The 17,469-nt window shown below is 35.5% G+C and overlaps 1 long non-coding RNA gene across 1 annotated transcript in view; it reads right to left on the reverse strand.

Annotated features, from left to right (window-relative positions):
* The window catches only part of LOC141582750 (uncharacterized), a 260,745-nt gene that overhangs the window by 168,675 nt on the left and 74,601 nt on the right, over window positions 1-17,469 (reverse strand). The gene's annotated exons all lie outside the window — the stretch shown is intronic.

Consider the following 17,469-nt stretch of genomic DNA (forward strand, 5'->3'; position numbering starts at 1 on the left):
TAAGCAGTAGTGCCAGAAATCCTACTCACAGTGTTGACTGATCCAGTAAGCACACGTATTCCGAAGCCTGTCCCCACATCCCATTTATAACAATCTTGTACTTACTTTATAATAATGTCTACCATATGTTGAACACCTTTTCTGTGCCAGAGTCTGAGCTAGGGCTTCACGAACATCATCTCATTTTATTCTGACCACCATCTTTGAACAAACATATTATTTTCCCATTTTACAAAGAAATGGAGGATCAGAGAGTCTACAAATCTTGCCTGGAGACAAACATCTAAGATGGGCAGTGCCCGAATCAAACTCTTATCGTCAAGTTCCAAGACTAACTATGAAAACAGGGGAATGTGTAGGAAGGGAGGTGCTACAATACAATTGGAGGTGGTAGGAACTGTGGTAAACTGAAGAAAGCAAGGCCATCAAAAGGCTAATATAGGTCTATGGGTCAATGATGCCTGCCACCTACACCCCTTCACGATGTCACGCTGCCTCTGCTTTAGGAGTCTTACAAATAGCTGTTATTCTCTAGTAACAAAGTTACAGCTCATAAAATAGCAACGAGGAAAATATGGATTTGATTTCTTTACCACCCTGCATCTCTGCATGAATGTCGTGATCAGGGAGAGACAATCACTCAACATAACCCCCTTAGGTCAGAACCTAAGTCAACTTGCTATAGTCGTTATTATTTTGTTGCTAACAAACACCAGCAGTTGTGAATTTCCTTCTCTTGGTTTGTGTACAGATTTTCTAGGCTGAATAATGGAAAAATCACTACTAATGAATATTAAAAGGCTGTAATTTAGTCAAAAACAATGTTGCCCAAATTTTTTTTTCTGAGTAATTTCAGGGGTGTGTGTGTGTGTGTGTGTGTGTGTGTGTGTGTGTGTGTGTGTGTTTTAAATCAAGCATAAATGGTAGATAATGTTCCTCTGAATGGGGCCCTTAGGCTTTCTTAGCTGAGGCTTGTTTAGCTTGCCAAGTTTAAATATTTTCCAAACTGATCTCAGAACTGAGAAGCCTTCATCACAGCACAGCATTAAAAATGATGGATGTGATACATATTTAATACAATAAAATGGCCATTTATATGCCCATACTAGACACAGGGGAAATCCTCACAGGAAAGATTTCTAAAATCAAAAGGGGCCTATTCTCTAATCGATGTGAGGAGATTTACACGGATAACTCCCATTAATGCTAATGGGTGTTATGAGCTTATATACTCCCTGCACCATTGGAAAGATACACTCAGTGCCACTCGAAAGGAAGCTGTTGCACTGATGAGATTCCATAAGAGTATTCTGAGAGAAGGAAAATTTGAGGAAGAGCTAAAATGACAGTAAAGTTGCAGCCACGGTTTGCTTCATAAAAACACTGCTTTCCCCTCTCTCAGGGGCCTGAGTTTAGTATGACTGCTACTAGGATGTCATTTGAACCACAGGTTACGGTGCAGGGTGGTTACAGTATTTGGACTCATGAATTGGAGTTAATCATGCCTTTAATTCTTAAATGGTTAGATTTAAGTTATGGTTAGATTCTCTGCAAGGTTTAGGAAAGTGAGTGATGCTGGAAATAATTATAACAAGTCAAGTCTGAATCACATGGTTATATTTGCTTCCTCTGACTCTAGGAAAAGAAAAGGAGCCGCCTATATATACCTAGCTACCCCCTGCCCCAAACCCTAGGAGAAGGAGAGACAGTTCCTATCCCTTGTTCAACTATGACTTTAAGGCCTTTATCTTTGAATCTAGTCTGCTATCAGTTTTTATTAGGCATAATGTGACAAATTTGGGGGGATAGAGTTCTCTTGTCTGGGTTGATTTTGCCCAGAGTGAAGTAGTATGAACAATAATTGATGATCAAAAAGTTGTAAGTACATTCCCTTTTGATAGGTATCTTTTGCAGGCACTGAAAGTGGTTCATTTACTAGAAATACAACACCTTAAATTAACACTTCAATGTAGAGAAACTCACTGTTATACACATATTTCATATTTAAAATAACTATCTTTCCCTAATATTGGCAGTGGAGATAAATTGAAACTCCAAGGGACTAGATCAAAAACCACTCAAAAAGCCCATGAGTGGAATGGTTAATTATGTGACTGTCCATTCAAGTATTCACCTGTTTTTCTGAACACCCCTGCAGTGTTTCCTCCTGTGACTTTCTTGTGGCACTAATCAGACATTATGTTGTACTATAACTATTTATTTGCTTCTTTCAGATCCCCTAAACCACAAATTCTTTAGGTCAGGATCCATTTCTGATTCATTTCCGCACTGTCATTCTCATGGTAGTTTCTCAATAAGCACTAAATGAAAAAACAAACAAATGACCAATACCCATCTGTGACCGACCATATCTTTCCACTTCTTTTTAGTGTATGTTCTATGCTTTATTCCTATAGTATTCTTTCCAAAATTCTTACAAACTTCCTTGAGGAAAAAGAGCAGAAGGAATTCAGCAAGCATGAGAATCCTGACCCTGGGAGAAGAAGGAGAGGTGAACTGCCTGAGTCTCCATTGGACACCTAGTTGGTGAACAACTCTGCAGAATCTTTCTCCCTCACTCTCCATGTGGGTTCCATGTCCTACCTATAATCTTATATGGCTGCAACAGACCACATGACCTATAATTTACAATGCGACCTAACAAGAGTCCTCTCCCATTGAGTTGTTTTTTTTTTTAATCACACCTATTTTTTAAGATTAGTTTTGGAAACCTTCATACTCTTGATGTTTGAGGAAGGGTATTAGATCCCATTTGAAAATGATGCCATCTCTGCTTTTTGTACAGCCAACCCTTCATATCCACGGGGGATTGGTTTCAGGACACCTGCAGGTGCCAGAATCAGCAGATCCTCAAGTCTTCTGTGTAAAAGGTACGGTATTTGTATATAACCTACACATATCTTCCTGTCTACTTTCAAGTCATCTCTAGATTACTTATACTACCTAACACAATGTGAATCCGATCTAAATAGTTTTGTATTGTTTAGGGAATAATGGCAAGAGAAAACGTCTGTACCCGTTTAGTACAAATGCAATTTTTAAAAAATATTTTCAATCCTCAGTTTGTTAAATCCATGGATGCAGAACCAGTTGATACAGAACCCACGATACAGACAGTTAACTGCACATGTCTTTATAAAACTCCCAGGTGACTTAGCTGAAAGGACAATACTTATACTCTAGAAACAATGTCTGAATAATACGGTTGGCAATACAATGTCTGAAATCTTGAAACTTAAGTAAAATACTTAAATCTCCTAAGTAACACAAATTGTGACAAAAATATCTGAGGCTAAGCCACTTAAAGATCTGGCTGTATATTGTTCCTGTTTGAAAAATAAAAGTCTAGTGTTATGCTGGAAACTGATGAGACACAAACATATTAACAATTGCCAAAAGAGCTGATCAATCTACTTGATTTCATAAATAAAAATGAGGCATCCTAGCTTATCGATGCCAATTAGGCAAAACAACTCGTTAACCTTCTACACCTCCTCCTCTTATCCTTTTGTCTCAATAGCATATAGTCACATATGTTTTCTTTTATATAATTCTCAAATGAAAAATAAAATTCTCAAAAAATTGAGCAATGCTCTTTGGATTTGCTCACACTGTTTTTACCTCGGCAATGTAATAATTTTGAAGAATATAAAGTAACTATACAACTCAACAGAATGCAAAAAAAAAAAAAAAGTCAATTTTACTTTTCACTCCAGAGCACTTCTTTTCTACAAAAGTCTTCCACTGACATCTACTTCTATCCCCAGTAGTGGTTCTAAGTTTGGCCTGTTACACAGTTCAGTGGCGTGCAGGAGAGACACAGAGTTAAAATGAAAATTAAGCACTTTATTGACAAGAAGAATTAATACCCAACAAAAAATAAAATCCATATGCACTTTCTTGCTGAGGAAAAATGATGTGCAGACAGTACAGGCTATTGATTTGAACGAATGGAAGTTAAAGTAGAATATTTATTGGACCTTACAGTATTTAAATGCCTTAAATTCCACTTAGTACCACTAGCTGCTAGCACTGCAGAATTCTAGAATTGCACCCTGCAGTTTGTACTAATTGGTGGGAAATGTAGGCCTGATGTCAAAGACAACTATAATTGTCTGATGAAAATAACTTGCTTTTGACACCAGTATATGTTGCACCCCCTATATCACATCCTCCTTGCGTATGGAAGTGTTGTTTTATACAGCCAAGGTAATTATAATTGGCTTTAATGTATCTGAAATAACTACGTATAGAAGAGTGTTGTAAGAAAGAAGAGGCTTACGATGACCTACTAGCATTTATGACAAAATGGTTGCTCGACGAGTTTTTTAATTTTTTTTAAAAGCCTAACCAAAAGCATTGGCTTATATTATGCAGGTTTTAGAACGTGAGAGAGCTGCAATTTAGAAACAATCCTATTTTGACCATAATGCATTTTGTCATGTGAAGATAAAATGTAGGAGATGTTTACATTTCTCCAACCCACTAAGCTTCCGGTTCAGGACTTGCATTTCTTTTCTCACATCAATCAACATGTTTTTAAACATTGTATTTGTGTGTCTGTCTCCCTTGACAGCAAATAAAATTTGATAAATAAAATTCCATATGATAACTATGTTAGATTTAAGAACCAGCCTTGATCAAGTATAGATGTTTTCAAAAATGAGTTGTGAAAAACCAATAAATTTCACAAGGCTAATGCGTTACCAACTCCAAATATATTATGGCTGATGGGCAGGAGTATAATGACCCAAAAGAGCATTTGCACAGGTTTTCACACTGCTTAAATTACTGCTAGATAGGAAAAAAAAAAAAAAAAAAAAAACATTCTCCAGAAGTTAGACCCATTGCCTTTGCAGATTAACATCTGACTGCAGCAACATCTTGGCTTGTCACTAAATTTCAAATCAACAGCAGCCACTAGTGACTTATTACAAGGGAGTATTTTCACTTCACAAGCATCAAACCCTGTAGCACATTTTTATAATATGCCGCCTTTCCTCCCATCTCTTACTGTAAACCTTCTGCCAGGTTTTGTTCTCCTGACCTACTACCCTCCTAGTTAGCCAAACCCACTCCATGACCTTGAGCTCAGTTACGCAAATATTCACAGATAATTTGGAAAGAAGTGATGATGCTTCCTCATTTCTGTGCTCTTCAATTTTACACTCATATACTTTACATCACAAAATATACTTGGCATTCCAATTTTCCCCATGCCGGATTATGATGTTAACACATACTTTGTGTTAAAATAAGCCAAGTAATATGCTAAATATTTTACATCTGTTATTTCATTAAATCCTCACCTCAATTCTGTCAGTTACTCTTTCCATTTTACAGAAGAGAAACTGAGTTTTGATGCCAATGCCTGTGCTTTTAGCCACTTAGTAATACTTCCTATCTTCTATGAAATGTCTAAGGTTATGCTGCATTCATATTTTTTTTCAGATTCATTATGTCTACCCAACAAGAATGAACATTATACAGCCGCTACCACATAAGATATGATTGTCTTATGTTGCTAATGGCAACCAAAATATGTAATGTATAATTTTAATGACTTCAAATGTTTATAATTTTTAGATTTCCTTGGAATATCACAGCAATGACATCAGGGGACATACATCAAAACTCTGATGAAATCATCACAAATTCTCTACCAAGATGCTATAATAAATCTCAAATTAATAAAGCAACAATTTATAAATATACACATATAGTAATAAAAATAGGGTACAAGAAATCGGGAGATCCCTTGGAAACATCCTGCAAACCACAAACTGGTCTCCTCTTGCCAGTTCCATGCATAATGTTTTAAAATTCCTCACTTCTTTTTGTGTATATGACCTACAACACAGTTATATATTTTTTATACATTAAATTATGTGTGTGTGTATTTCTTCATATACATGAAATACAAAAAAAATACTATAAAAGGGATTTGCTGACCCTATTGCTTTTGGCATAATTTACCTTTTTAGAAATAATATAATTTCAAAATAAAATGAAAAAAAAGAACTCAGCACTGGTTTTAGAGTAGAATGAAGAAAATTACAGAAAATAATAATGGAGAGCCTCTCTAAATACACTCTACCAAGAATAGGCCTGCATAGTAGGAGCATCCACTTGTTTTCACTGTGAAGTTATGTCTATTAAGGAAAACACATTGAATTTTTATGGCCATTTCTATTTGTAAAATCCTACTGCATCGTACCGCAATTTAGTAGGATCCTACTTTGTATCAGACACTGCAATGGGTATAATACATAGATACAGATAGAAATATAGATCCATAATAATAAAAATCCCAGCCTGACTATATCAAACATTTTCTATTAAATATTTGATATGCACTGTGCTAACTTACTTATTCATTAACATACGTATTGAGATAAACCCGGTTCAAAGTTAGAGATAGGATAGAGAAACGAATAAAACAAACAGATAAAATAAAGGATAAGTACTATTTTTAACCTCTGTTTTACAGATAAGAAAGCAGACTCCAAAGTATTTAAGAAGCTTGCCCAGCATCATAAGGCAAAAGGGTAATGAAGGAGAGGTTTCACTTCTTCATCTGTTAGTTTGAGAAATCTTGCATTTATCCCCAGCATGCTTCCATGTAGTGTACAATTTGGGCTTATTACTGTGATAGGCATGAAGGACTTTTCTTACTGTTTGGGTAAGAGAAACTTAAGATTAATACTTTCCCAACTTAATTCTGATATAAATTCTTAGTAAAAATTCAGGAGTTTTATCAAAAAGGACTATTTTAGTCATTAAATCCAAGATTTTAAAAATCAGAAAAAAAAATTATATGCTGCCAGGTGGTAAAATATAAAACCACTATTCTTTCAGGATGGACCTTTTTCGTGTGGCTTGCTTTTATAGATATTCATGGAAGACTGGTCATGGTGGGGTGAGAATGTGAGTAAGAATAGATGTCTTAGTTTCAGTCTACAGCCCTAACATTAACTAGCTATTTAAATTTTTCAACAAAATTTAATGAGTATCTATTAAACATCAGACACTGAAATAAGTGCTGGGGATATAATGGTAGAAAAGAAATACCCTGATTATGTAGCATGCAATCTAATCTAATCAGGGCACCAGGCATTACACAAATTGTTGAAATGAGAATTGTGAAGAGTAAAAATAAGGTGTTTAAGAGCAAGATTAACTTGATGGAGTTATTGGGAAAATCAAATTTATAATGAGGGATGGGTGTAGTGGCCCACACCTGTAATCCCAGCATTTTAGGAAGCTGAGATAGGCGGATCACCTGAGGCTAAGAGTTTGAAACCAACCTGGCCAACATGGTGAAACCCTGTCTCTACTAAAAATACACAGATTAGCCAGAATTTCGGTGCATGCCTGTAATCCCAGCTACTCAGGAGGCTGAGGCAGGAGAATTGGTTGAATCCAGGAGGCAGAGGTTGTACTGAGCAGAGATCATGCCACTGCACTTCAACCTGGGCAACAGAGCAAGATTTTGTCAGTGTGGTGATTCCTCAAGGACCTTGAAATAGAAATTCCATTTGACCCAGCAATCCCATTACTGGATATATACCCAAAGGATTATAAATCGTTCTGTCATAAAGACACATGCATATGTATGTTCATTTCAGTGCTGTTTACCATAGCAAAGACCTGGAACCAACCCAAATGCCCATCAATGATAGACTGGACAAGGAAAATGTGGCACATTTATACCATGGAATACTATGCAGCCATAAAAAATGGCAAGTTTGTGTCCTCTGTAGAGACATGGATGAACCTAGAAACCATCAGTCTCAGCAAACTGACGCAAGAACAGAAAACCAAACACCATGTGTTTCAGTCACAGGTGGGTGATAAACAATGAGAACACTTGGGCACAGGGAAGGGAACAACATTCACAGGGCTAGGTGGCAGGGTGGAGGGGAGGGGAGGGGAGGGACAGCAGTGGGGAGGCAGGGAAGATGGGGAGGGATAACGCTGGGAGAAATGCCTGATGTAGGCGACAGGGCATGGGGGTGTGGGATGGAGACAGCAAGCCACCATGTTTGTACCTATGCAACAATCCTGCAGAATGCAGGAAGTGTACATGTGCCAGAGCCCAAAGTGCAATTTTTAAAAAGAGAATAAAATAATAATTTAGAATGAGGCTTCAGATAAAGGCAACTTGAAGAAAATGAATGTGAAGCTGAAATTGAAAGGACTGGTGATATTGGCATAGGTGAGAATCGATATAAAGAGGCTTCTAGGAAGAGACAAAGATGCCAGCAACTCAGGATTGGGAAAGAGCTAAGCATGTGACAGAAACTGAGACAGGACTAGAGTGACCAGAGTCAAGGTGCCTGGGACTGGAAGTGGGATAGGAGGTGTGGGACACGGAAGAGGTGGGCAAAGCGGAATCGTGAAGGCCCTGTTGAGAACATTGGCTATGGGAAGGCACAGGCGCAAAGCCAACTGTGAAGACTTTCCAAGCTCCACGGCATACCATGATGCATAAGGCCTCAGGCAGCCAGAGTCCTGCTACGCATGGGATGTGTGTGGTGGAAAAGGATGAGGAAATGGTATGTGGGAAACTGCAGAATCGTGCTTTGCCTTCTATACCACTGTCCGCCAAAGTTGTGCACATAGAATGCTAGTTGCTGCTGTCTAAATGAGATTGAGGTAAGGATTCCTATGTGCCTGTGATTCACATTCAGATGTGCCTCCTATCCCACTCCCAATCCCAGGCACCTTGACTCTGGTCACTCTAGTCCTGTCTCTGTTTCTGTCACATGCTTAGCTCTTTGATTCCTGGTAGGACCATGAAAAGGTACTGGTGACTTTACACAGTTCCGTTCTGATTCCCCTTCTGCATCCTGTAAAGAAAGCACTCAAAGCAGCCACTGAGGGAAGTGAACCTTGGGACAGAGGGACAAAGTGAGTGATGGCAGGTGGTCCAGAGCAATGCTTCCAGAATTTCATCACTTCAGCAAGAGATGAGCTGTCCCAGGAACAAGTGATATGTTCTGACACTTTTCCCCTGTTGCACATGTTAATTTTGCATGTGATATTGTTTTGCACAAAATAATTACGTTTGATTGATAACTTCCATGCCACATTTCAATTTAATTGAAAACAGCCCAATATTCTCCATTAAAAAAAAAAAACAATGGAGAAAATGTACATGAGGAAAATACTCTTTCTCTTTGTAGTTTTCAGCCAAATTAGCATGCTTATCAGAGAACCCACTTCTTCCTGTTATAAGCACTACATCCTTACAAAGATAAATATTTTTTTTACCAAACAATTATAACTGACTACAGACTTAAGACAGAATAACTTTTAATGTAGTTCAGATTGAGGTAAAATATATTTTCTAACACAACATTAAACATAATTATGGATTTTTATAAACAAAATATTTTCTGAATAAAATAAGTCTTTATAATTGGTAACATTAGTAAAGATTAAAAAAAAAAGGAGCTTGTGCCTTTAGAGCTATTTGAAAGTCTGTTTCATTTTGAAAAATAACATAACTATCTTCATTCATACTTAATTACCCTCAATTTGCTCAAACATTTTCTGGGAAAAATAACAATGCAGGGGCATAAACAGCCTCATGTTCATATTCATAAGGTCATATTATAAGAAATTATTTCTGTTCTATTACAAATACAACAATTAATAATATTAAAAGTATTCTGACAATTTTCCTGAAACAATGAGTCACAGATTTACTTCCTGCAAAATTATTATGCAAATAGTTAAAATATTGAAATGAACCTAAGATGGGTCCTCTAACCCATCAGTCCTGTTATAATTTGTTGACAATGAGTAATCTATTTGAGATAAAGGAAAAGCAGCTAGGGAGGAAAACTTAATAGAAAAATTACACCTACGGAGCATTTAAATGTAGATGCTGAATAAATTATCTATACATTAAAAGGTTCATATATTTCAAAGAAATAAGAAGTTGGAAAAAACTTGAGAAAATTTAACAAAAAGCAATAGAATTCTAAATGTGATCAAAACTATAGGAGAACTCTATTCAATGTATAACCTTGTTGCACACAAATTATTCTTTTCAGAGCCTGTTCTTTTATTGGATTGCTCTGCCATTTTATGGGATATATTTTAATGTTGTACAAAGAAAATGAATTTCACGGATTTGATTTAACAGTTCAGTTTCTCCATGTTACCATCATGCTACAATGGAAGTTCGTTCTTTTATTCAGTTGTCTACTCCATTTTAGGTTTGAAAGGGGTGTGTGTGTGTGTGTGGGTGGGTGTGTGTGTGTGTGTGTGTGTGTTTAACATCATTCTGCTTAAGGCACAAACCATGTATTATTCAAGAAAAGTCTATCATTTTACCAGTAATGTTCAGCGCATGCTCCCTAAAACAGCATCTGATCAATAAAAGCTAGATTCAGCAAATCATTTAACCTACACTCTGACAAATGACTAGATTAGGAAGCTTTCCAGGGCTCACAGAGTATTGCATACTACACCAGAGAGCTGATTTGTGGTAGCCATTTTCTACTTTTCAAATTATCTTCATTGATTTTGATACTTTTGAAATCTGGTTTATTTTGAAACAAACTTAATTGTTGACATATATACTATTTCTAGAGAGCTTTTTAATTCATAAAATTAAAGCAACTACATAAATACATTGAAAGAAGCAGACATTGTATTTATATTCTAGGAATCCAAAGCTTTGTGAAAGTGGCCGATTTTTTATTTAGTGAAAGGAATGGTAATACAAGGTTACTGAATTCAAAAGACAGTGCAAAATTTGCCTAATGTTATAACGTATTCCTGGGGCAAGTTTATGGTAGCAAAACATCATCTCAATAAAGTGAGTTTTGGAATTGAATAGTCTGTTTTTTTACAGCACTCTTGTCTTGGTGTTCTAGATATCAAGACTAGAAAAAAGAATAAAGTCAAGAATCAATGAAGATAGAGCAAGGCAATTGACAGCTTGTCTCTGTGTCCATCTGCTTCTCTGCCCCGTTTTCTTCACCACATTAAGTAGGTGGGTCTCTGTAATTCACCTTTTAAAATGACACTGCTCTTTCACCTCAAACATGTCCATAATCCTGTTTATATTCAGCTGTGTTATCCTTTAAAAATTAAATACACCAAAGCAATAAACAAACAAAAATACAACAAACAAATAAACAAACAAAAACAAATGCTGAGTTTAGTGAACCAGAAGAGATCCTACGGACTATCACACCTGAAGCCCTCATTTCACCCAAGAGGAAATCCAGGCTCAGAAATGATTAGTGAACTCACCCAAGGTCACCGGGTTAAATCAAAACCAAATCCAAGCTCCCTGGATTTCAAAACACCCCACCACGTTGCATTCTATTTTGGAAAGTCATCAGGAAGAAATATCATCATTGCAATAGCACTAGAGGACAACTTTAAAGACATTATTCACTTTACAATTTAGATGCAGTTAAAATTTGGAAAATGATGTATTAGAAAAGAAAAAGTGTTTACCATGTTTAATAGAGTTTTCATTGTTGTTAATCTCCTCACTATTCTCTTACAGAACCAGGTGAATGACAAAGGAAACTTTTTCTTTCCTGCCTTGAAAATGATTTATATATAACCTGTCTTATAGGGAAGGTGTCAACAATAACCTAAGAATGGCCCTATATATTCAAAATATAAATTTCATTAGCCAATTCAAAAAATACTTCAAAATAGAAATGCTGTCAGTAAAACAAAAACCATTAGATAGCAATTACCTTCTACCTCAACCTGGGATACTTCTGAGTATATCAATACTATCACTGCACAGACCAGGCATTTAATAGACAAAAGGAACAAATGATTTTTCTAATTACATCAAAAATATAAAGCAGAGCTAAAGTCAAATAATACAGCCTCAAATCCATAGCTAGTGGGAGAGAACACGAAAAAAATGATTACCCTCATCAATTAAACCTGGCTGTAAGTGGATACTTAATATAAAACTGTAATTTAAGAAAATCCTACATACAGAATCATAATTTGGACCTTTATAAGGTATATTAGGTAGAAGGAAACATTGAGTACAGCTGTAAATGATATTAATGATAAAGAAATTTTGAATTATAAATTCATTTATATGTAGGAAATATATTTGATGCACAAAATATTGTTAAAAGCTGGAAAAAATATGAAGATAAGAAAAATGAAAAACTTTTGCTGTTTATGTTCACAAATAATTTTTAAAAGCAATTATCTAATTATTAAAAGTTCAAATTAATTTTACTTTACATCTAGAAGTTAAAGTGCTGAAGTTTTAGGTGTTGACAGATTAACAGTATATGAAATCAGTTATATCCATTTTGTGCTTCATATCTATGTGTTATACTAAGTGATATTACTGTTGGTAAAACTGGATGGATTCAGATTTTTATCTGACAACAATGCATATTATAGAATCTTAGTTTTATTATTTTTACTTATGCAGCTGTAATGAAACCTGGAGAAAACATGGAAGTTATTTCAGGCATGAAGCAGGAATTTTATGAAGATTTTTGAAGAAGGAGGAAGAAAAATAAGAATTATTTCTAATTCATGACTTTCAAAGCTGCCACTATGGTATTCTGAATGATCTTGTAACTAATTCTCTCTGTTTCATATTATTCTGAGACTAGTCATTTAGAGAAAATATGTAGAACTCCTTGTTTGGCCTTTCTGAATCTATTTTTCACAGTTGCAAAGTACTGGTCAAACAAATTAAATTACTGCAGCAGTATGTAACTAATTTTATGTAAATTAAGGTGTTAATGTTCTGAATCATATTCCTGAAAATGGTCTGTTTTCTCTTGCAGCTTTCTCCATTAATGATGCTATGAATAGTCAAATCGAAAAATTAATTCCTACAAGACTAAGTGAATAAATTGTTACCCTTTAGCCTTTGAAGAATTACATCTAAATATAGTTTTATGGTCAGCTCAGTCTACAGTTGTCAGTAGTCCAACCAAATAAATCAACATTTTAAACTTAATGCAACCAGGGGTGAGATGATGTGAAATAAATTCCATGTTGTTTATGTAGAGGGAGATCTTTTAGAGCTAATGGTCAAATTGTTTGAAGCAGAATTAGTGCCCAGCTGGGACCTTAATGGGCAGTCTTTCTGCTCCCAGTAAAAGGTATCGTCTTACTCCAGCATCTCTTCTCTGTTTGAACTTCGCAATCTCCACCTCAAAAATGATGCATATGAAGTTATGAAATATCAATGGAATAAAATATTTATCATTGGAAATACATAAGAGAAATTGAAGTCGGAAAAGAAGAGTAAATTTATTATCTATTGAAATTACTTTCCAAAGCATATAAAGAAAATTAAGGGGTTTTCTTAATTACTTGGCAAACTCATATAACCCATTAATTGAATTAAAATTGTTTAGTAGAGACAAGCACTTAAATTATTTATCTGTTAAAATTTCTATCTAGTATAATAAACATTGGTCCACTTCCTAAAGTGCTGTAAATATAGATAATAATGCAGCACGGAGTTCCAGAAATGCAAGTGATCATAAGTACCGTTTCTGTGATATATGGCAGCTGAATTCCACACACACGGCTTTTCCAAATAAGTCAGTTTGTTGGGACCAAAATCAAACTTATTTTTATGTCTGTTTGTTTTCTAAATATTTTCTAACAAGCTTTTTGGCATTCTTGTTAGATCTTCTAACAGATAAATGATCTATAGATAACTCATCTACCTAATTATTCATTCGGATAGAATGAAAAATGCCATCTCATTTTCCATTCTCATTTTGATTCTTAAATTCAGTTCTAAGCATGCATATCAAATAAAGGAAACAGTAAAGAGCATACTACCATTAAAAAAAAAAAAACTCTCAAATATGAAACCTGGGACTTCTTTAACCAGTTAATATAATAAATTCCAAACTGATCCCTCTCAGGCATCAACTGTTAAAGTACTTACTACTATTAACAGATATCCATGTATCCATGTTATAATTAGTCAGATCAAAAAGTAGCAGAAGAATTAGAATGAACTAGGAGTTAACTGATGGGGGAGTAACAGCCATGTCCAGAAACCAGACTGATCTAGAAATTTTACAATCAATACAGTCTAAAGAGCCAGACTCTGCCCCTGGCCTGAGCCCAGGATCCACTCAACTTGAGGTAAGGGAAGCTATGGAATAAGCTCTTCAGAGAGCCATGAGAATTAAAAAGGAAATTATGTAGACTCAAGTATGTATTATTATTTTTCAACTGAGTCAACTCGCATCTGTTTAATAACCTGTGAGCTTTGGCATGAGATGCATTATTCCAACCACTTGCTTAAATTTTAAAAACTCAATAACATCCTCCAAATGAAATAAATTCCAACAAGTTCTCCAATTGACTATTGTTTTATTACCAAATGCCTGGAATTATTTTTAAAACTAGCTTCACTGGGGCTGGAGTGATGTCAGGAGAACTCACTCACTGCGCTCCATGGAGAGGCAATCAGCTTCTGGCTCATAAACCAGGCCTGGGTTCTAACTGTAACTTCTCAAGCATTTTTTCATACATGAAGTAGAATATGCCGATACAGGTTGATTGGGAACTCTTTTTTCTTATATATATCTAGTTCTTTAAAAATTCAGTCATGCCTTTCCAACAATCAGTATAAATACTTTATACTTTCATAGCACCTTTTCTTTTACTACTGCCTTCAAAATGCATTAATTCATCCTCCAACCCTGAGAAATAGATGTGATTATATATCTTTATAGTCCCCCATTCATAGCATAGACCCTTGATTGAAAATATCTCTTTCTAGTGAAAAGGACACTGGACACAAAATCAAAAAGTGTAGTATTAAGGCCTGGCACCGAGCCATACTAGTGTGACTTTGGGAAAACCATTTAATCCCCATGAATCTGCTTGCCCATCTTATAGCTCTGAGGCATTAAATTTAAAAATAAATATGAAGGGCACTCTTTCATCATAAAATTAATTGATTGACCTATTCAAAACTATTTTGGCATTAATACGTGCCACCTATGTGCTAAGTATTAGAGATACCCCGTAAACAAATGTGAATCCCTCTCTCCGTGGAACTCAGGGCCCAAGCAGACATTGTACGATGACGGCTGTGAAAGGAAAAGGTGCAAACCTGGTATGTGGGGTCAGAGGACAGGCTCAATAAAGGCAAAGATCAGCTTACAGTAGCTACTCAACTGTCTGTGAATACATAGATGATAAAGCCTAGATCAAGATAAAGACACATTACTTTTCCTAAGGCCAGGCAGAAATATGTTAAAAGAAAATAATCCAGAAATTAAAATTCTTTGGTATTTCTATCCAGTAGGTTATAGCTCCTAAACATATGATAAACTGGTAGATGAACATAATGGAGGAGATGATTGCTGATAATTCAGCTAATAGGTTATATCTACTTTCTTTTTTAAAAAGGCTTTATTGATACATAATTGATATATCAAATATTGCACATATTTAGTACATACATTTTGATGAGTTTGGACATAGGTATATACTAGATACCACAATCAGCGTACTAAATAGATCCATCACCTCCAAGAATTTCGATGGTGTGTGTGTTGTGGTATGAACACTTAACATGAGATCTATTATTTTAACATATTTGGAATTATATAATACATACTGTTAACCACAGGTACTATGCTGTATGGCAGATCTCTAGAGCTTATCCATCTTGCATAACTGAAGCTTTATACCCATAGACCAACAATTCTCTATTTCCCCTTCCTTTCAGCCCATAGCAACCACCATTCTATTCTCTGCTTCTACGAGTTTGACTCTTCTAGATACCTAGTATAAGTAGAATCATGCAGTACTTGTCCTTCTGTGACTGGCTTATTTCACTTAGCATAATGTTCTCAAGATTCATCTATTTTGTCACAAATCATAGGATTCCCTTCTTACTAAAGGCTGAATAATATTCCATTGTTCGTATATACCACATTTTCTTTATCCATTCATCTGTGCATGAACACTTAAGTTGTTTCCAGATCTTGGCTTTTATGAATAAAGCTACAATGAACATGGGAGGGAAAAACCTCTCTTCAAGATCTTGATTTCAATTCTGTTGGCTATACAACCAGAAATGGGATTGCATGATCATATGCTATTTCTATTTTTAATTTTTTGAGGAACTTCCATACTGCTTTCCATAATGCTGCATCATTCTACATTTCCACCAACAGTGAAGAAGGGTTCCAATGTCTTCACAATTTGACAATACTTTTTTAGTAATAGCCATTCCACGAGACGCAAGGTGATAAAGCAACATCTGTTTTCAAAGTAGATGCCTAATGACATTATCACGGAATGTTGATATAATGTTCAGGATCAGTGCCTTTGCCGTCTTTAAGGTAAGACTATTTTCTAACAGGGTCTATTTAATATTCCAGAAAGCACTCTCCTTTTAGATACTAATTTATCCTAAAAACTTCATTGCAATACACTTTCTTGTAGCAAAGTCAAAACATATTAATTGGACAAAAAAAATCATGGCACTTTAATACAAGCATGGGTGAGGGAGACAAGTGAGAGTCAAGGGTAATTGAACCCCCCTTGTGCTCCAGGCATTGTACTGGGTGCACCTTCACATGCACTGCTCGGCTTAATTCTGTCAAAATGTTATGAGGATCTCAGCCAGATGATCAAGGTTAACACCAACAGTGGTAAGTAATATTAATCGTATGTGTCCTTGATGTAATGAAAATCGTACTTTACTTCTGTGGTCCTCATCCCCAAATTCATAATTATGACAAAAACATCAGACAAATTTTAATAGAGGAGCATCTTACCAATACCTGATCAGTAAGTCTCAAAACAGTCAAGATAATTAAAAACAATGAAATTATGACAATCACAGCCAAGAGGGGCCTAAAGAGATATGACAACTAAATGTAACATGATATGCTTGGTAGAACCCTGGAACAGGAAAAAAAAAAGACAACAGGTAAAGCTAAGGAAATACGAATAAAGTATGGTTGGTAATATATCAATATTGTTTATTAATTAAAACAAATGTGTCATACTAAAAAGAGATGTTAGTAAGAGGGGAAATTACATTTGGGTGTATAGAAACTCACTATACTATCTCCTCAAGTTTTCTGTAAAACTAAAATTGCCCTGGAAAATAACGTTTATTTTAAAAGGCATTAGTGTTAATGACCTCATTTTACAGATGAGACTATTTTAATTCATTTTTTTCATAATACATAGCCAGGAAGCCACGATTTGGATGCACATGTATCTAAATCTAAATCCCACACTCAGATCAAGGTTCCATGCTATTCCTCCAAAGAACTTGGCTCTGGATCAAGGAAGTGTCAGTTATGATGTCTCACATCACGTTTTATTACATTCACATTTCTAGATCTAGGCATATAAAAAATGTTAGAAAAAGAATGCCCAGAGCTGGTTGGCTAAGTATCATGCATCCTTATTCACAAGTTT

This window comes from Saimiri boliviensis, chromosome 2 (assembly GCF_048565385.1).
Source record: "Saimiri boliviensis isolate mSaiBol1 chromosome 2, mSaiBol1.pri, whole genome shotgun sequence".
NCBI classification, from domain to species: domain Eukaryota; kingdom Metazoa; phylum Chordata; class Mammalia; order Primates; family Cebidae; genus Saimiri; species Saimiri boliviensis.